Source organism: Taudactylus pleione, unplaced genomic scaffold, assembly GCF_031769625.1.
Source record: "Taudactylus pleione unplaced genomic scaffold, aTauple2 ptg000627l, whole genome shotgun sequence".
NCBI classification, from domain to species: domain Eukaryota; kingdom Metazoa; phylum Chordata; class Amphibia; order Anura; family Myobatrachidae; genus Taudactylus; species Taudactylus pleione.
The window spans coordinates 5791366-5812747 of NW_028285029.1; positions in this window are offsets into that span (position 1 = coordinate 5791366).

Here is a 21382-nt window from a genome sequence, read left to right on the forward strand (position 1 = left end):
AGTGCATGTTTGCAGGCATCAGGGGCAGGGTATGCAAATAGCACGGCAAGGCTTAAGGATGCCCTCTATGTCTTAGAGAGCGATGGCAGAGCAATTGCATGCCGGTGTACTGATGCCCACTTTTCTATACACACATCATCTCCAGGAAGTGTATGATTTATCAGTAACATGAAGTGCCATTGGAGCTGCTCGCAGCCCTTGATGTAGAACCTACTCCACCGCAAACACTGCGTTCACTGCATTGTTAAATACAAACAGGTGATGTGTAAAATAATGCTTCCATGCTAATTATGCATGCCCATAAAACTCCATTTTGATACTGAGATGTGCCTGCGTTCACTCAGCCACTAACCATTTTCCTGGACCTTCCTGTTACCACCCAGAAATGGCACTATCTGTCACTCAAAGTAGCGCTCAGTCTGTATACTACAAGTACACGATTCCTGATCGCAGTGACTGGTTTGCACACATGCACTGCGACGCATACAAAGAGTGTGAAAATTGCCCAACTAAGAATGCAGCCTAGCGAGTGGGTCTGAATCAGGCTCTGTGTCCTCAAATCTGGGTACTTAACTGTTCCTGGGATGCATGCATCTCCTTGGCTCTGCCTCCAAAATTCCACTTAAATAATGTTTACCAATACATCATAGTGTACTCTTAATATATTTTGTTTATTTATTTACAGTTATTTATATAGCACACACATATTCCACAGTACTTTACATAGTATATTTGGCCATTTATATCAGTTCCTGCCCCAGTGGAGCTTACAGTCTATATTCCATAATACTTGCATACACAAGCACATGGGGTTTTTTTCTGTTGGGAGCCAATTATCCTGCCATTATGGGAGGAAACCGGAGTACCAGGGGAGAACACAGGCAGACTATACAACCTCTGCACATTTGAAGCTGTGATGGGAAAGGTCACATACAGCAAATGATATTGAGATATATATGCAACTGGAAGCACCCTAAAAAGATCAGTGCCCAAAACAGACAAATGGCTGATAGACAAAGTAGGTATATGCCTGAGAGGTATATTTATCCATTTGCTTGTGATGATCTGGAGAGAGGTCTTTCTGACATTATTGACTGTGTCACAAGAATGTGAGAGAGGAATGATATTGTCTGGATTTCAGGTCTGGGCACTGATTATTTCTTTAAAAGTGTGGGTTTTATGTATAAAAGTGCATTTTAAATAGTATTATAAGTTTGTTATGTTCTTTTAATTTGAGATAAACATATTGCATATTGTGAAAAACAGTTTAAAAAACAATAATAATAATAATAATAATAATAATAATAATAATTGTACACATTGTATTATTATTTTAACAGAATACTCCATTGAGAATACAAACATCTCAGAGCTTTTATCTTAGCAATTGATCAGATTAACAGGAACCCAGACATCCTGCCCAATATGACTCTGGGTTATCATCTGTATGATTCTTGTGGAAAGGAGAATAAAGCTGTGGAAGATGTTTTCCGTATATTGTCTGGAGATAAAAAATGTATTCCCAATTACATGTGTATAGAGAAAAGCACAGTAGCCGGGTTTATTGGAGATCTCAACTCTCACACCACAATTCCAATGGCAGACATGCTGAATGTATTTGGTTATACACAGGTAAGTGCCATCAAATATTATTTAGAAATATTGATCCAATCAAGTTAATTATTTCTATAAAAGTTAAGGGATCATAGAACTCACTTTTAGGGAATCATGCAGAGGATCGCTAAGCCCATTTAGGATTACCAACAAGAATGAAAGGATTGTTACATGTATTCCAATATGACTATAAGGGATAAATGTAAATGTCTGCTGTAACAAGCCAACACCACGGGATTATTACCTTCTCAGGTTCTGCCAGTCGCAGGGCTATCAGGATGTCTTCTGGCCGCTGGGTCTGACACTCTCATTGGTCATGGAAACTGAACTGGGATGGCACCTGATGATGCTGGGAGACCAAGATGCAGAGCGGCCATGTGTACTGCTGGAATTGCCAGATAGCTGTACAATGCTGCAGTGCTTGCTGTTTTGGAATTTGATTGTCTTCACACTGATTGGTGGAGCTCTCTGTTAGAGGAATGCCAGGTCTGCTCTACCTTGCCCGTTATAGTTTATACCAGGTGTGTAGACTCTGGTAATTGTCCATACTCCTGAAAAATCTCTACCAGTCTGAATTCTATTAGACCCTGTGGACTTTTCCTTGTTTTTGTGTTATCAGTGAATTCTGCCCACAATCTTGCTGTTCCAATTTTACCACAGTGCTGTGGCTCCTGTCCGTGACCTTGTCACTCCATTGTCATCTGATTACTGTGATCTCTGCTGCAGCTTTGCTACTCCATACTATCTGGAAGCAGTGACCTTTGACCTTGGCATTGCCACATTTTCAGCCCATATACAGTGTCCTCAGTTCTTAGCCTTATTATGTCATTTCACCTTAGAGCCAAGTCTCTGTCTGCGGTCTAACCGCTCAACCTTAGTTATTCATTATTGCAAACATTGGTTAGCATCTCCTGTTTCTCATCAGTACTGACCTCCAGTCACTAGTTGCATATACTGATAGTGATCTTTTGAACTATCATGTAATCCATTACTGTCCCGAGCATAAGTCTAGGTTTCAATCAAAAGGGGCCTATACATTAGCAGATGTCTTTCTGAGTGATGAAAGACAAAATATATCCCTTGAAAATTCTGGTGGCTGTGGTGAACGATATCTGTCATGTATATGACAGATTTTACAAACGAGATCTCAAATGACGATTGATGAACGATATTTGGACATTTGTAGTTAAAATTACACTTCGTCGTTCATTGTTTACCGCATTTAAACTGCACGATATTGTTAATATCGTACAGCTATATGCAATAATTGACCAACATGTTGGAAAGATATTAGATGCGATTTATCGGCCGCGGGAGTTCAAGCGTTCATTTTTTCATCTAATGGATAGGCCCCATACGTACTGATGAGCATGTTCATTTCTAAGTTAACAATGTGGGGCAGTTATTTGCTTGAAGACAACACCAGTTGTGACTCTAGAGGGATTATTCAAGTGATCATAACATTTACAACATGCTGGTATCAAGTGTGATTCCTGTGAGTCTGCCTGTTTTTTTAAGTGCTAAGAGAAAACAAACATGGTTTTGAATTTTATATTTTTGGCAGTTTTTAAAAAAAAAAATGTGCAGACTCGTCGATGCCTGCATCTCGCAGGGTATTACATTTCCATCTAAATGTTTTATCAATCAACATTTATATTTCACAATACAAAACATTAAAAAATGCAATGAATTCCATATTACATTTTTTGCCAGGAACAAGGCAAGAAAATACATGAGAGTACTAGTCATGAGTTCAAACTAGCTATAACATAATTAAAAACTATTTCTTAAACAACTAGTATCCACTTTAATATTCCTAAAGTGTTTTTTAAAAGGGAACCATTTGAAAAGGCCATGACTATGTTTGTTATTGTCCTTAATAATTCAATTTACATTCTGTACACTCTTTTTAGTTGAAATGTCTTTGATTATAGGAAGACTCTAAATGATAACAAACTAAGTAACCACCCTTTGGAGCTCCTTACAATCTGACAGAGGGCCTGATTCAGCATAGATCACAAGTTTGCACATACACCCGGCCACCACAAAAATATGCTAATGAATGCAACCATGATGCTGACGCAGTACGATAAGCTGATGCCCAGCAATACATAATGCCGCCCACTCATATCTGCAATACCTCACTAGACAGTGAAAATATTAGTAAAATCAAGAACCATTGGACCCAAATGAACAATAATGGTTGACCAGACCTCACTCACAATCTGCTAAACTTCCTGGTTACATCTAGAGCTCTGGCTGAATATTCCATTGCAGGAGCTTAATTATTCATGCCCTTGTAATGGCATTCAAATGCACTGGTATGCCTGCATTTCACTGGCCACCCTGTCACTACCCCCAAATGATAACTTCCTGTCAATCAATGTGTGCTGATAATGCGTGCTCCCTGTGATCACTACCCAATCGCAGTGGCCGGTTTCTGCACATGCACTGCAATGCATACACAGACGACCAATGCATGCAAATTTGTGGCTGCTTTCCTTGCTGAATCAGGCCCAGAATGTACTTTCCAACCCACACCATGATATATTTGGAAAAAAATACTCTCTACAGCACATTTACAAAAATTCAGCAAATCTACAGCCTTCAAACTTTTCAAAAAGAAGAGTAATTGCTGCATTTTAGTTATAAAAGAAAAGTTGTTAGTAGACCATGAAAGATCTGCAGCGATGTCCACAGGAACTTAAAAGTGTTCACTGCCTCCTCCTTGCTACCATGTAAGATTAGAGACTGCAGATGCTTTTCCTTGAACAGCTAAAATGAATTATAACTTCTTTAGTTTTAGTATTATTGAGGTACAGAGGATTCACTTCACTCCACTGTGATAGGAGCACAATCTAGTATCTGTATGTAGACTTATCTACACCATTAATCAAACCAACAACAATGGTGTCATCAAGATATTTTACTATAAAGTTAGATTTAATAGGCATGATACAATCATAAGTGTAACGTGAGTAAAACTTGTTAATTAATTAAAATGCACCGTCAGGGGCACCCGCATTCCACAGGATTTCTGATGTAATTATCAGGCTTAACAGTCTGAGGGTCCTGGACAAATAGTCTAGAATCACTGCAGAGGTCCTTACTGTATATCTGCAGAGAGCAAATGTAAAAGCTGTATATCAGTCACAGGGGCCTGTTCATCATGACATAATCATCAATAGTGAGAATTAGGTTTTAAACTCACTGTTATTGAAAATATGTATATTCCAGAGGCATTAATCATGCCTCCCTAACATATGTATCACTTCCAAAAATCTGCTCTTTTTGAGAAGTCAGCTTTTTGCAAAAGTGATACTTTTCCCCTGTAGCTAAAGTATCTACAAGTATTTCCTCAAAGCTGCATGTCTCCCCCTCTATACCACCAACTTTCTTACAACCTCTCCCCCTTGTGTCCTCCAGTGTCCAATCTGACCCCCCTCCAACCTCAGTGGGTGTCAGATCCAGCCCCCCTTCCCCTTTGGGTGCCTGATATCCCCCTCTTCCTGTGGGTTTCCTAATGCCCCATGTTGCCTCATTTTCTGTAAGTGGCAAGGCTAGGATTTGTGTCCATGCACACAGTTTCCTGGCATTACAAGCCTGCCAGTATGCATAAGCTGAGGCTTACTCAGCTGGCTGGTGCCATCCACCAATGTGACCAATGATTGCAATGGTTATCCCAGCCTTTGACCTGGGATAACCATGTGCAAAAGGAGGTCATCCTGCTGCATTTGCATATTAGCATGGATGGAATTCCAAAGCTGGATTGTTTAAATGCAGAGCTGCATATAGGTTATTTGCCCAACTACCTCACATAAACTTGGAATATTTGCCAGATACAACTAAGGTACTGAATACTCCTGAGGGTAAATTTACTAAGATGGGAGTTCCATTTAAAAAGTGATGTTGCCCATAGTAACCAATCAGATTCTACTTCTCATTTATCTAGCACTTTCTAGAAGATAATACCTGGAATCTGATTGGTTGCTCTCTGAGGGTCTAATAGTTACACAAAATATCCTTTTCATCAATAGTGATGATTATAATTAAGTATAGGAATCTGACACAATATTTTCCTCTTTAATCTATTTTCACTGGCTGATATTGCAACATATATGACCCCCTAGATTATTTTATTATTCTTCCATACAGTATTCTTACATATTCCATCTTTTACCATAAAAAACCCAGACAGAGGGTTGCCATTATTACACTATGCATAACAACCAGAGCTCCATGTGATCTAAACATTCAAGCTTTTACAGGGCAACTAACGCCTAACTATCCCTTGGCTAAATCTATCAAGTCCCCTGATTATCTTACCCATAATGTGTTATTGCATATTAATTAAACCTTGAAATCATACTCAGCTCTAAAGACCATGTACATGATATAAAAAGTATTTTACTCCATAAACAGGAATCGCAAGGTAACAGATGGTTTACATGTGAATAATACAAAGAGATAATACAGTATACCGTAATAACTAAGAAATGAATTTCCAACTTTAATCCCAGTAATGATTTACCCCATGAAATTGCTAAATAAACTTCAATGCCGACAATGTTTAATCCTTTAAGTTATATATATTTATTTAAATGTATGTGTGTATGTAAGAAAGGTGTAGGCAAGTGTTATATAATTTTGCTCTTCTCTGTGTACATGTGTATAAGAATGTGAAGTAAGCACATGGCTGAAAGTAGTGTGAGAAGTGTACATGTGTGTGTATGGGGGATATATGTTGTGCTGTATGTATAATTAGGGAATAAATGTTCTCTAGAATTCCCAGTGAGATGAATAATATATAGATATATTGTGAATGGCAATCTATCAGAGAAACAATTATTTGTGTATGGATTTGTAAATGTGAAAATATAGCATGTGTGGGTATGAGTGTGCTCTGTGCTGCTATGTGTGGGGGATGGAATAGGCATTTGTGAGCATGCCTATGAGATAGAAAGATAGAGATGGTTTCAGATAATTATGTAGGCAGATTGCAGATAAAGTTAAAATACAGGCAAATAGTATTATGCAGGCAGAGAAAGAGAGTTATCTGGCACAGATAGAGAGAGAGTGAGAGAGTGTGTATAAAGAGAATAATGTGTTATAAGTAGCAGAAAGTGTGTGAAAAGAAAAGAGTGTGTTATATGGTTAGTACAGAAGTACATGCAGACAATAGTACAGACCTTATCAAGAAAGTTTGGTGTATCCAGATCTTAGGAAGCCTGGTGTGTGTGTCTTGGATAGCAGTGGCAAAGAAGAGACTGCATTATGGGATTGTTTCAAGTTATATACCTTTATCCAGCACGCATTACACCAGCTCAAAACCCCACACATCCATATGGCCTAAAACAAGAGACCCTGCTACGTGCTACTTCTTGTCTTTTTAATTAGATTGCTAGCTCCTATTATAGTATATGAGTTAGTTTTGAACTATTTCAAATCTATATCTTCTGGCCCTTATGTACCTATCTATTGGCACTGAGATTATGTCAATATTGGCACTCCTTCACAGGCAACATATCCACTTCTAAATCTGAACTGTTAGTAAATATTCCCCTGTGTATTCACATTTTTTGCTTTACAAATAAACTTTATACATTTGCACCCAGAACAACTTTCCACTTGTGCAAATAAACCAACTTTTACAGGCCAAATAACCTTATTCACCAAACCAACAAGACAGCCTCTGTTCTATGCCACACAAATCACAGGCAGCAGAAGGATACCATGAATGACACCATTTTGTAAGATTCTCCTTACAAAGAAACACCAGCAGTTGCCCTTGTCAGATGGCCTTCTACTGATGCAAAATGTTATATCACCACATTTCCCTCCCACATATGGCTCCCTGACACTAAGCTAAACATTACCAGTTCTCTATTACCTAGCCTACTAATTCAGCATTAGGAGCACCTTCCCCATGAATCTCAAAACATCACTACATTATATATAATCTTAAGCTATAGTAAAAATTCCAGAATAATAATTCAATAAACGTGAGAGAAATTGCAATACTCAGTTATATCCTTAGATACACAACAAACTGCAGGATACAACATTTCTGAACACATAGTAGTATATGAATAGTATTTAAGCCAGGTGTACATCTGCTAGCATTAATATGTAATAGCATGTATCCAGGATACTAAGCAGATGAAGGATCCAGCAATCCTTCCTAGGCAGCTTGCAAAAAGCTAGAACCAGGGACCAGGCAAGATATGAAATCCTGTGGGAGACTCAGACAACCCACAGAGGCCCAAGATCCAGCACCTGATTAAAACTGCTGGCAAACCAAATAGTTTACCAGGCCAATGTCCAGGCTGACTTCATCAGGAGTACAAGTCAGTAACCATTTGAATGATTCAGTCTAGACTCATCCAGCCAAGTACAGATATAACAGTCCACTGAAATGATCTGGCTCTCCATAGCCAATTTCAGTTGGGTTTCTCTGAACAAATTGATTCACTGATCAAGTACCAAGTTCAGCAATCCCTGGAAAAACTTATTCAGCTAGCCATATAAATAGATGGTGCAAAAAAGAAAGAAATATGGAGTAGGAATTGTCTCTACTTGCCCCACTTGCTGTCTTTACATCTGCCATGGAGGAAACACATAAGCCTATGCAAATTTGGGCACTCATTGCCGAGGAAAAAATTGCAAGACAGACATTAGGTCTATGACTATACTATGGGGCAAAGGTAATCTTACTCTTGACTGTCCTTGTAAGTTGGGAAAATACAGGTCCTAATGGATGAGGAAAGAGTTCATATAGATGTGTGTAGTTAACAAACTACATTACCCGGCGCTCCAAAATAAAAACAAAATTGATAATATTAATCATCCACCTGCTGGCTAGTAGCAATCTTTGATCTAGTAAAGACCAAATATATATACCTGGGGGTGAAAAAACACTATGTTGCTACTGCGCAAGGTAGATATGATGTTAAATGTATATACAGCAAATATATAACATTTGTGCTCTCTGAAAAAATGGATGGGAGACTGGATAGATAAAATATCTATTTAATATCCAATGATACACATATAAACAAACAAGATCACAAGCCAATAACTGATGGTTACTATAAATGACACTGTATATTGATATATCAATGTTCAGTGTCAATTGGCATAAATCACAATAATAAACAAGTAAATAAATAAACAAAAGTATTCTCAATAAAAGGTGCTGGTGTCCCAGCTTCAATGAATAAAATGGAATGTAAAACGTAGCTTAATCAATGTGTGGTAAACATTATATATATATATATATATATATATATATATATACAGAGAGAGAGAGAGAGAGAGAGAGAGAGAGATGCTATTTCCTATATCTGAACCATATTAAAAAATTATCCTGCAAAAAACAATCAAGAATCACTATAAAATAAGTAATAAAAATATAGGCAAGGGTTTCTAACTGATACAAACACAGATATTGATCTTCCATTAGAACAATGTACAGAACAAAAAAAATTAAAAATAAAAGGCCAGGGTTAACTAAACCACTTCATTTTGAAATCACCATTTAAACCACATAACTGTTGGGATTTTAACTGATAAATCTATTTTATTTCAGCATGTGCTAAAACTGCATTAAACTTTCCCTTTCTCCAATTTTGTAAAATTGTTCTATTACTTTGAAGCTCATTATATCATTTACTGAACAATTTTGATTAGTTTTAAAGTGTAATGCCATACAATGATTTTCAACCCCTTTACAAATATTTCACCCATCCATATTTTAAAAGGATGGCTCATTCTTCTGACATATTGTTTATTGCATTTGCATTGTATCAGGTAAACAACATTGCCACTGTTGCAAGTTAGAAAAAATATTTATTATATACTCCTTCTTTGTTATGGAAGGAATAAATCTGTAAATTTTGTTACCTTCTTTATTGTAACAATTTTTGCAAGCAAAGCACAGACAACAAGGGAATACAACTTTTGTGTTTATCCTACCATCTATTCAGTTAAAGGGGAAGAATTACTTTTAAATAAAAAGTTATTTAGATTTGGAGTTTTTTTTATGGTTTTTTAGGGAGCTTATTATTTAAAATAGGGTCTGCTTTAAAGCTGCTAAATGTTTTTTTAAAATATATTTCAACCTTAAAAATTTCGATCAAAGGTGGTAACAAATGACATTCAATTTTATTTTTGTTTTTTTTATTTTCTTTTCAAGAAGGTCATCTCTCTTGATGGCATACATATTATGAAGGGCTTTGTCTAAAAATTCTTCTTTTTATCCCTTATCTAAAAATTATTATTTTAAAGGGCGTAATTGCATTTTATATATCAATTGATTAGTGCAATTTATGTTTATGCATTGAAATTGCCCATTGGGTACTCTCTTCAGCCAACTAGGATGATATCTGCCATCATTACATTTAAATTAATTACTGTCTGTGGGTTTAACAAAAGTTTTTGGTACAGATTTTGGATTGAGCAACATACACAGTAAGGTCAAAAAAATTTACTTTGTATTATCAATGGTGTAATTAAGTACAATCCCATAATCATTATTCACACACTCCTTGAACTTGGAGACGGTATTCAAACCTCTACTCTATACAAAATTAACATAATCTATATACCGATGTTAAGACATGAAGCCCGCCTCCAGCTATTGCCAAACATGGTACTCCTCCCACAAGCCCATGAAAATATTGGCAATACTGGGGGAAAATTCTGTGCCCATCACAGTTCCAAAGTGCTTCATGTAATGCTTGTCCTTAAAGGCAAAGTGTTAATTTTTGTAATAAATTCCAAAAAATTTACTTTGTATTATCAATGGTGTAATTAAGTACAATCCCATAATCATTATTCACACACTCCTTGAACTTGGAGACGGTATTCAAACCTCTCCTCTATACAAAATTAACATCATCTATATACCGATGATAAGACATGAGGCCCGCCCCCAGCTCTTGCCAAACATGGTGCTCCTCCCACAAGCTCATGAAAATATTGGCAATACTGGGGGAAAACTCTGTGCCCATCACAGTTCCAGAGTGCTTCATGTAATGCTTGTCCTTAAAGGCAAAGTGTTTATTTTTTTAATAAATTCTATGCCTTCTAAAATAAATACTTGTGTATTTCAACAGAATTTCTTTCAATAGTGCCTCCTTAACCAATTGGAGACCTTTATCATGTTTAATATATGTATCCAAAATGAACAGTTGAACATTTTTCATTTATTTGGACCTAACCATCTTCTTTTTCTCATCTCTCATTTATGTGATATCCACCCTCCTGCAAACTTCATACTCTGAACTTTATTAATTCAACTTATTTAAATGTATGTGATATCCTCCCTCCTGAAATCTTCATACTCTGAACTTTATTCTTTCAACTTATTTAAATGAATGTGATATCTTAAATTTTTGCAATAGTAATTTCCTATTTTAAGATGTTTTATGTGAAGCTTAGTTTATGATGGCATACTGGGCTATTGTTTACATAGTCAAACATAGAGAGCTGTGCTTGAATGAGCTGTGTATCCCATGCATAAAGTATCCTATGCACAAAGTATCCAAAATAAACTGTTAAACAATCATTGAACAACATCAAAAAGCAGGTCTTTTCTAAGTGAAAATTATATTATTTTGTATTCTAAGAATTTTCTCTTTTTATTCAAAATCATCATTTGCCAAATATTATTCATTATCATTTCACTCCATGGCATCTTCTCTAGGGCTATTACATCCTTCATTCTCCCTGCAGCTCACCCCTCTGTACACATTGCAGCCTCAGTAATCTACTCCCCTCTTGTGAACACACATGAGCTATTTACTTATCTTAACAAATTGACAATAACATCCACAACATGTTGCCATAAAAAACTTTCATGCAAAACAAACAACTACCGTATATTTATATCTCTCTCCTTCTACTTTTATTAGCTGGTGACATATCACCAAATCCAGGCCCTAACCACGTGCCCTACTCATAACAGAATATAAATCTAGCAAACCTCAAAGAAATCACATGCCTCCCATCACCCTACAAAACACTAAAATGTGCCTTATGAAATGCACGCCCTGTCTGCAACAAACTAACATCCATCCATGACCTCTTTATTTCAATTAACCTCAATCTCCTGGCAATAACAGAAACATGGCTCAGACAATCTGACACTTACTCCCCTGTAGCACTCTCACATGGTGGCCTATACTTAACACACCTCCAGGCCTGGTAATAGTAAAGGAGGTGGAGTAGGAATACTACTGTCCCAATCTTTTACATACACAGTTATTCCACAGGTACCATCACTTACATTTGCATAATTTGAAGTACATTCTATTATTATCTTCACCCCTTTCTCTCTGTGCATTAGTGCTATCTATGACCCACCTGGACCACCCAATCAATTTCTTGAACATTTTTCTGACTGACTCCCTTACTTCCTATCTTCTGCAAACTCCACCATCATAATGGGTGATTTCAATATTCCTGGTGACAGCCCACAACCCCCTCTTGCCTCCAAACTTCTCTCTTTAACATCCTCTCTTGGCCTCAACCAATGGACTGACTCCTCTACTCATCACGATAGCCACTGCCTTGATCTTGTATTTATCAGACTATGTTTAGTTTCTGATTTCACTAATTCACCTTTCCCTCTCTCAGATCATAACCTTATCACCTGCACACTCTCCTCCATTACATCAATCTCAATGCCAAGTAAATCAACCAAGACTCCTCAAACACACAGAGGTATTAATGCTATTAATTTTGAACAACTGTCCACCTCTCTGCAACAATCACACTTACCTATTTCTAATTTCACTTGTCCTGAGACTGCTGAGACCCTAGAACTAGCTCTTGCTGAATTAGCTCCAGCTACCCATCACACTCCACCAGGGGTGTCTTAAGAGAGGAGGGGGCCCGTGTGCACTCACCATGTGGGGCCCCCTCCTCTATCCCCAGTGGCCGGCAGCCAACTAACGTGGCTAGCCAGCCACCGGAGCCTTAGCAGATTCCGGGCACTAGAGTGTGCCCAGAGTCTACTGCGCATGTGCAGAATGCCAGAAAATGGCTGTGGTGGCCATTTCCTGGCATTCTGCACATGCGCAGAAGACTCCGGGCACACTCTAGTACACAGAGTCTACTGCGCATGCACAGAAAAATGGAAAAATGGCCACGGCAGCTATTTTTCGGCATACTGAGCAGCGCAGACACCCGATGTGGGACCACGGACAGGTAAGTCTAAAATAAAATGGTTACATTGTGTGCGGTATGGGGCCCCCCTGGACCCAGGAACCCGTGTGCCCCACACACACTGCACCCAATATAGATACACCACTGCACTCCTTGTAGACTTAAACATCTACCGTGGCATTCCAAATTGACAAGACACCTACAAAACTCTCACTTAAAGTATAACATCAGTGGCAAAAGTCTCATACACCAAATGACTTCCTCACATATAAGACTATCTACCACTCTTATCGTAATGTACTGGACAATGTCAAACAAACAAATTTCCAATCTGTCATCTCTACCCAAGACTCTAACCCCAAGTGACTTTTGAATACATTTAAATCACTTTTTACCCCTCCATCACCCAATTCACCTGCTACTATCAGTGCACAAGATCTTGTTTCCTATTTCAAAAACAAGATTGATAATATCTGAAATGAAACGGTATGCACTTCCTCAGCCATGAACTTGTTCAATTCCCCACCTGAAACCAGTGGCACATTCTCATAATTTTACCTTTGATAAAGCTGCATGGAAACAGCAGCGAAACGCATTAGAGGTGGACTATTAAACCATCAAGGATTCATCAAGAACCTACCATTAAACTTGAACCAGGATTGGACCCTAAATCCACCATCACTACTCCAAAATTGGGACATTTTTTTGACAATCATAAAGGACTCTACCAACAAGACAACGCATACTGGTGGGGAGTACATAATCCTTCAATTATATTGGGATAACAACCACTATTGAATACGGGACTGTTCCTCCAGCGGTGTGAAATTGAGAGACCATATATGGAATGCAATTCAGCATGTTCACATGCCATTTGGCCTAGTGAGTAGTAACTATTCAGTCCAACCCACCTAATAGGAACAAGTGTTTGTAATATTGGATCTTGTAATATGTACTTATCAATTGATTTTTAAAACTTTTTATATTTATTTGTAATAAATACCATTTAACTGTAAGATATACTGTTGTGCATTTTGCTATCATAAGCGCTGCTTTTTTATTATTTTCTCATCATTTTACCCCACTAATGAAGATGAACTATCTATACTCTTCTATTCTTCCTATTCTATTACCTATCCTCTTGATCCTTTTCCCTCACAAATCAGTAAAGTTCTGTATCCTATTCTCATCCCACACTTAACTAAAATCTATAATCTCTCTTTCTATACTGGTATCTTTCCATCACTGTTCAAACATGCAGTGATCACTCCTTTTTGAAAAATCTAAATTCTGACCCTAACTCTCTCTCAAATGACTTTCCTATCTCCCAATTCCCTTGGCCCACCAAGCTACTGGAGAGACTTGCCTACACTTGCCTCACACACTTTCTTAACACTCACAACTTATGGGACCAACTTCAGTCTGGCTTTCATTCCCAAAACTCCACTGAGACAGCACTGACTAAGGTAATAAATTATCTGGTCACTGCTAAGGCTAAAGGCCATTATTCACTTCTAATTATTCTAGATCTCTCTGCTGCCTTTGACACTGTTTACCACTCTCTTCTCATACAAACACTACAATCCCTAGGTCTTCAAGACAGAGCCTTTCTTGGTTCTCATCCTACCTATCTAATATATAGGACTGTTGCGATATGGCACATAGTGCGAATTATAGTTTCATATCATAACAGATTGGTTCCTAAAAGGCATAGAATAACTGGTTTTCTAAATGTGATGGCAGGAGAGTGGACTGTCCTTGCTAGGTCATGTATCCTTTGATGTCCTGTTACAGGTTAATGAATAGCAGGAAAGAGGGGAAGCTAACCATTTGACATGCAAATGGAACCAAGCTGTGTATATTCCTGAAAGGGCATATTTTCACATTTCGGAGCCATAGCTTAATTTTAAGAATTGTTAAGTATAACATATGACTGTCACTTGATAATTATTCTTTGGAGTGTCCAAGGTAGGAGCCTTTTGGTTATAGTCTTGTTCAGGTAATGAAATTAACAGGGACCGGCTAAGTTCCCACTAGCCAGTTTATGAAGTAAGGAAATACTATACAGACTTGCCTTGCTTAGAACCCATCTGTGTGTCCATTCAATTATGGTACCATTGTCACCAGGACATGTGGATTGCTCAGCCCTTTGTGTATGCATCTACAGACAGTAAGCACCATAGGGGGTAAAACAAATAGTAACAAGGCTGACATTCAGGAGTGATGAGAGATGACCAGATCAAACAAAGTCATATTTGAAATGTTTTATCAGATAAAATTGTTGTATCAGTGATAGTTGTAAACTTGGAAAATTATACACATATAACTGGACTCAATATCCTGGTTGTGTGTGATTCCCAGATCACTGTGACATATAGTTTTAAAGATATGAGATATCTTAAGAAGGCATCATTGCAACCCCATCATATCTACACTCCTATAATAGATAAAATAAGGACCAGTATAATGAACACACAATATTTTAGGTAATCCATCCACAGGGGAAGTTATTAGGCTTATTCTGTTTTAAATTTAAAGGGATTTAGAAGCTGAGAGGTTCCTGCCCCCCAAGTATATAATCCTCCATTCAGATATGATTGGTATGACATCACCGGAGGTGTGATTCTCTTCTGATAAAAGGGATTGAAGTCCTGGGGTCTGTGTTCAACCTGAGGGGTCAATGGTACATTGAGGTTTAAACCTGCAGTCCTTGCATTTCTTACTGTCCCTTCCAGGCAAATTAGCTGAGTGTTAATTTGTAAGCATACCTTTTTATATTATATTACTATACATGTATGTACCTTTGTAACCATTCTTTTCTCTGTAACATGATTTTTAAGTATTGTACTCCTTTTTTAAATAAAGTATTCTTTATTAGTTTATTTCATATATGCTCCAAAACCTTGTCTTTGAGGAGATTATTAGTCTGCTAGGGTGATGGTACAACTATTGTTAAGTATGCGAAGCAGAGGGTTGGTCTTAGTGAACTGTGTGGTCATCTGGGATGCCGAGTCTGCACAATTGGGGAGAGGTTAGGCAAAAGATTAACTGTGTGGGAATCTTATTGCTGAGCCTGTGCAATTATTGGGATAATAGAGGACCTGTGACCTCTTTAAATCATTTCCATCGGTGGTGGCAGTTTGGTAAGGAAGGTATTTGTATGACAGCACTCTGTCTATAGCAAAGTTGCCCCCCACATCAGGGATACTGGGTACAGGTCCCTGACAAATGTTGGCAGCTTGTGGGATAGGAGACATTTTTATTTTCTGGAGCATCTAAGTATGAGGCTTAAAAAAGTATACCTGACACTTAGAATCAGTACCAACTGATTATATAAAGGAGACTCAATGCTCATAATTGGTTACAAAGTCATACATGCAAGCAATACCCCTTCCCTTCTCTTGATTTTCTTTTATTTATTTTTTATTTGGCAAAGTAACTGCAGAGAGATGGCAGCTACTTACAACTGACAAGATAGAGAGACACAGATAGACCTTGACAAGCAGCGAGGTCTGGACGGCCCATCCTAAGGATAAATTGGTCCGAGTGCTAATGGAATGTGATAAAGAGCATCATGATGATGGTGAACAAGTACACAAGAAGAATTCATCTGCCGGGCTGCTGTGGTTTACAAAAAAGAGAAGAAAAGGGTATTGTCTCTTTGTTGGCGCAAATAGAGGATAATTGTATATAAAATATAACTTTTATTAAATAAATTATTTAAAAAATGTTTCGCCTTATTAGTGAAATATTCCAAGAAAAAAATATAATAAAAACATTGAAACAAATGTGTGTCATCAATTGATATTAAATTATTAATAATTCATTTGTCTCTGTGTCCCTTTCAGTTATGTTTATGAGTAAAGATTCTATTAAATGTTGTAGTCTCCAGTGTCATTAATCATAACATATATTTATATAGTTGAAATCAATTGGCACTGCATGTACTACCCACAATTGTAATTAGATATACTGTGTTGAAACTAAACCAAGATATAAATTCCATTGGTGATATTATGCTGCCATCTATTGGTTATGGTAAGCCATTACACCTTTAGCTTTTAAATGTAGAAAAGAAACCAGGTTTATTTAATGGGTGCTATATTATGCACAATGTCCTCTATGAGGGCCACCTATTTGTATTCATGGAATATTGTCACATGGGAACATGTATACAGTTCCTGATACAAATCTTTGTGTCGCCTATTGGGTTAAGTAATAAACAATCAACTGCAGCAATCATATAAATTAATAGGATTGATAGTCTCTAAGAAGAGTTATATTGAGAAGTGTTAATAATCTATCAATCAAAAATCATTACCATTTGCGCTAAATGGTGTACATCGCATATTAAACCTCAATTTATATGATAAGTATGTTATACCTCTGTTGTAGTGTTTCCCATAAGGGTTATGAAGATTATATTTATATTATATTAACTCCTCTTATGGGGCTGCAAAATGCATTAATGAGTTATAATGCTAATTCAAATGATATATAGACTATCGGTGATTCAAAGGAAGCTGTAATAACTAGTATATAACATAATCAGCTTGATTAATAAGGATTGTATCTTACAGCTCCCCCTATTGGGTTCTATTGAATTGCATCACATTTAGCTGATTGAAATTACTTATTATAGCTCCCCCTATTGGATTACATCACACTTTTCTGATAGAATTGATTTATTACAGCTCCCCCTATTGGATTGCATCATAATTTACTGATAGAAATGTTATAATATTTGAAACTAATTAATATGCGGACATCTTAATGCCCTAGTTGATATTAATGCTTAACCCAAATATAAGGATTCCCTTGTATAGCTATAGGATTTATTCGTGCAGTATGGTACTGTATTTGGTTTATGCTCAGAATGTGACACCCCCTGTTGGTTTTTATTATACCTAGTACAATACAGTGCTATTGTTATAGCTCCCTCTATAGGGCTGCAAAATTGTTTAATAAACTGTTACTCACTCAGACTAACATTACTGAGTGTTTAATGTGGGTTCCTTATGCCCAGCTGCAAGGTTTAATCACAAGTAGTAGTATTGGAGTAGATTATATATATTCACACTACTTGCTCAGAGTAACACTATAACATAGGCCCTCATTCAGAGCCGTTCGCTATTTGCGGTCGTTCGTTCAAAAACAAGGGGTGGCTATTCAAATGATCCGTTCGCAAATTGCAGTCTGTTCACACCTCTAAGTCTGAACGAGCAAGCAAAACATACGCTCGTTTATTTGATAAAAACGCCCCCTTGCCGCTCGCACCATATGTCATGTCCGCTATTTATTTGATTAATCGAGTACATCGTACAGCGTATGAACTGCTCGCTATTCTTGTGGTTGGTTTTTTCAACCGCTATTTTGCGAGCAGTTCTGAGTTTAAAAAAACCAAGTGACTTGGTCAATGACGCTGCTGGATTAATTATGCACATCCTTAAAATGCCCGTTTTGACCTTTAAGCACGCCTGCGTTCGAATTCCACTCCCCCGTTTTCAAGCACCTTCCCCTGTTACCACCCACATACGCCTCATTCTGTCACTCAAAATAGCAGGCACTCGCTATATAGCGTACAAACGATTTTCGGCTGCACTGACTGGTTCGCGCATGCGTACTAAAAACCGTACGCATGTCGGAACGAGCGTACTGCCGCTAACGAGCGGCTCTGAATGAGGGCCATAGTCTGAGTACTAGGAAAGCATGTTAATGCATGCCATTTTCTTCACTGTGATAATCACATTTGCTTATACACACAGTGGATGCAGTGCTTTCAATTGCTATTAACACAGCATAGGACACTGTCAGCAGCAGGAGCTACAGAATGCCAATAAACTGTTACTCACTCAGACTGACATTACTGAGTGTCTAATGTGGGTTCCTCATGCCCAGCTGCAAGGTTTAATCACAAGTAGTAGTATTGGAGTAGATTATATATATTCACACTATTTGCTCAGAGTAACACTAAAACATAGTCTGAGTACTAGGAAATCATGTTAATACATGCCATTTTCTTCACTGTGATAATCACATTTGCTTATCCACACAGTGGAGGCAGTGCTTTCAAGTGCTAATAACACAGCATAGGATTATCAGCAGCAGGAGCTACAGAATGCCAATAAACTATTACTCACTCAGACTAACATTACTGAGTGTCTAATGTGGGCTCCTCATGCAAGGTTTAATCACAAGTAGTAGTATTGAATTAGATTATATATATTCACACTATTTACTCAGAGTAACACCATAACATAGTCTGAGTACTAGGAAATCATGTTAATGCATGCCATTTTCTTCACTGTGATAATCACATTTGCTTATCCACACAGTGGAGGCAGTGCTTTCAAGGGCCTTGAAGAAACATAACTTTTGTGAAACGTACGTCGGTTTTTTGCAGCTCCTGCTGCTGATAGTGTCCTATGTTGTGTTATTAGCACTTGAAAGCACTGCCTCCACTGTGTGTATAAGCAAATGTGATTATCACAGTGAAGAAAATGGCATGGATTAACATGCTTTCCTAGTGTACTCAGACTATGTTATAGTGTTACTCTGAGCAAATAGTGTGAATATATATAATCTACTCCAATACTACTACTTGTGATTAAACCTTGCAGCTGGACATGAAGAACCCACATTAGACACTCAGTAATATTAGTCTGAGTGAGTAACAGTTTATTGGCATTCTGTAGCTCCTGCTGCTGACAGTGTCCTATGCTGTGTTAATAGCAATTAAAAGCACTGCATCCACTGTGTGTATAAGCAAATGTGATTATCACAGTGAAGAAAATGACATGCATTAACATGCTTTCCTAGTGTACTCAGACTATGTTATAGTGTTACTCTGAGCAAGTAGTGTGAATATATTTAATCTACTCCAATAAAACTACTTGTGATTAAACCTTGCAGCTGGGCATAAGGAACCCACATTAAACACTCAGTAATGTTAGTCTGAGTGAGTAACAGTTTATTAAACAATTTTGCAGCCCTATAGAGGGAGCTACAACAATAGCACTGTATTGTATTAGGTATAATAAAAACCAACAGGGAGTGCCACATTCTGAGCATAAACCAAATACAGTACCATACTGCATGAATAAACCCTATAGCTATACAAGGGAATCCTTATATTTTGGTTATGCATTAATATCAACTAGGGCATTAAGATGTCCGCATATTAATTAGTTTCAAATATTATAACATTTCTATCAGTAAATTATGATGCAATCCAATAGGTGGAGCTGTAATAAATCAATTCTATCAGCAAAGTGTGATGTAATCCAATAGGGGAGCTATAATAAGTAATTTCAATCAGCTAAATGTGATGCAATTCAATAGAACCCAATAGGGGGACCTGTAATATACAATCCTTATTAATCAAGCTGATTATGTTATATACTAGTTATTACAGCTTCCTTTGAATCACCGATAGTCTATATATCATTTAAATTAGCATTATAACTCATTAATGCATTTTGCAGCCCCATAAGAGGAGTTAATATAATATAAATATAATCTTCATAACCCTTATGGGAAACACTACAACAGAGGAATAACATACTTATCATATAAATTGAGGTTTAATATGCGATGTACACCATTTAGCACAAATGTTAATGCTTTTTGATTGATATATTATTAACACTTCTCAATATAACTCTTCTTAGAGACTATCAATCCTATTAATTTATATGATTGCTGCAGTTGATTGTTTATTTCTTAACCCAATAGGCGACACAAAGATTTGTATCAGGAACTGTATACATGTTCCCATGTGACAATATTCCATGAATACAAATAGGTGGCCCTCATAGAGGACATTGTGCATAATATAGCACCCATTAAATCAACCTGGTTTCTTTTCTACATTTAATAGCTAAAGGTGTAATGGCATACCATAACCAATAGATGGCAGCATAATATCACCAATGGAATTTATATCTTGGTTTAGTTTCAACACAGTATATCTAATTACAATTGTGGGTAGTACATGCAGTGCCAATTGATTTCAACTATATAAATATATGTTATGATTAATGACACTGGAGACAACAACATTTAATAGAATCTTTACTCAGAAACATAACTGAAAGGGACACAGAGACAAATGAATTATTAATAATTTAATATCAATTGATGACACACATTTGTTTCAATGTTTTTATTATATTTTTTTCTTGGAATATTTCACTAATAAGGCGAAACATTTTTTAAATAATTTATTTAATAAAAGTTATATTTTATATACAATTATCCTCTATGTGCGCCAACAAAGAGACGATACCCTTTTCTTCTCTTTTTTGTAAACTCCTACTTATTGTCCTTGGCAGCACCCCATAGAATGATTTCATATGTACCACAAATTGTCTAATTGGGGCCATTACACAAGTAAATATACCTTCTTAAACCTAAACCTAGTGCAGAAGTGCTTTCCCAGCCCCTTATCCCTGATTTAATAATGGGCTGCTGTGGTAGCAGAAGGTGTGCTTCATTCAGGACTTTTACTTTCTGCAGATAGTAATAGTGCAAAGTTAAATTTTGATGTGGACATGTGGGGCCTATGGAGACAGCCCCAAAGTTGAATGTTATCCCTATG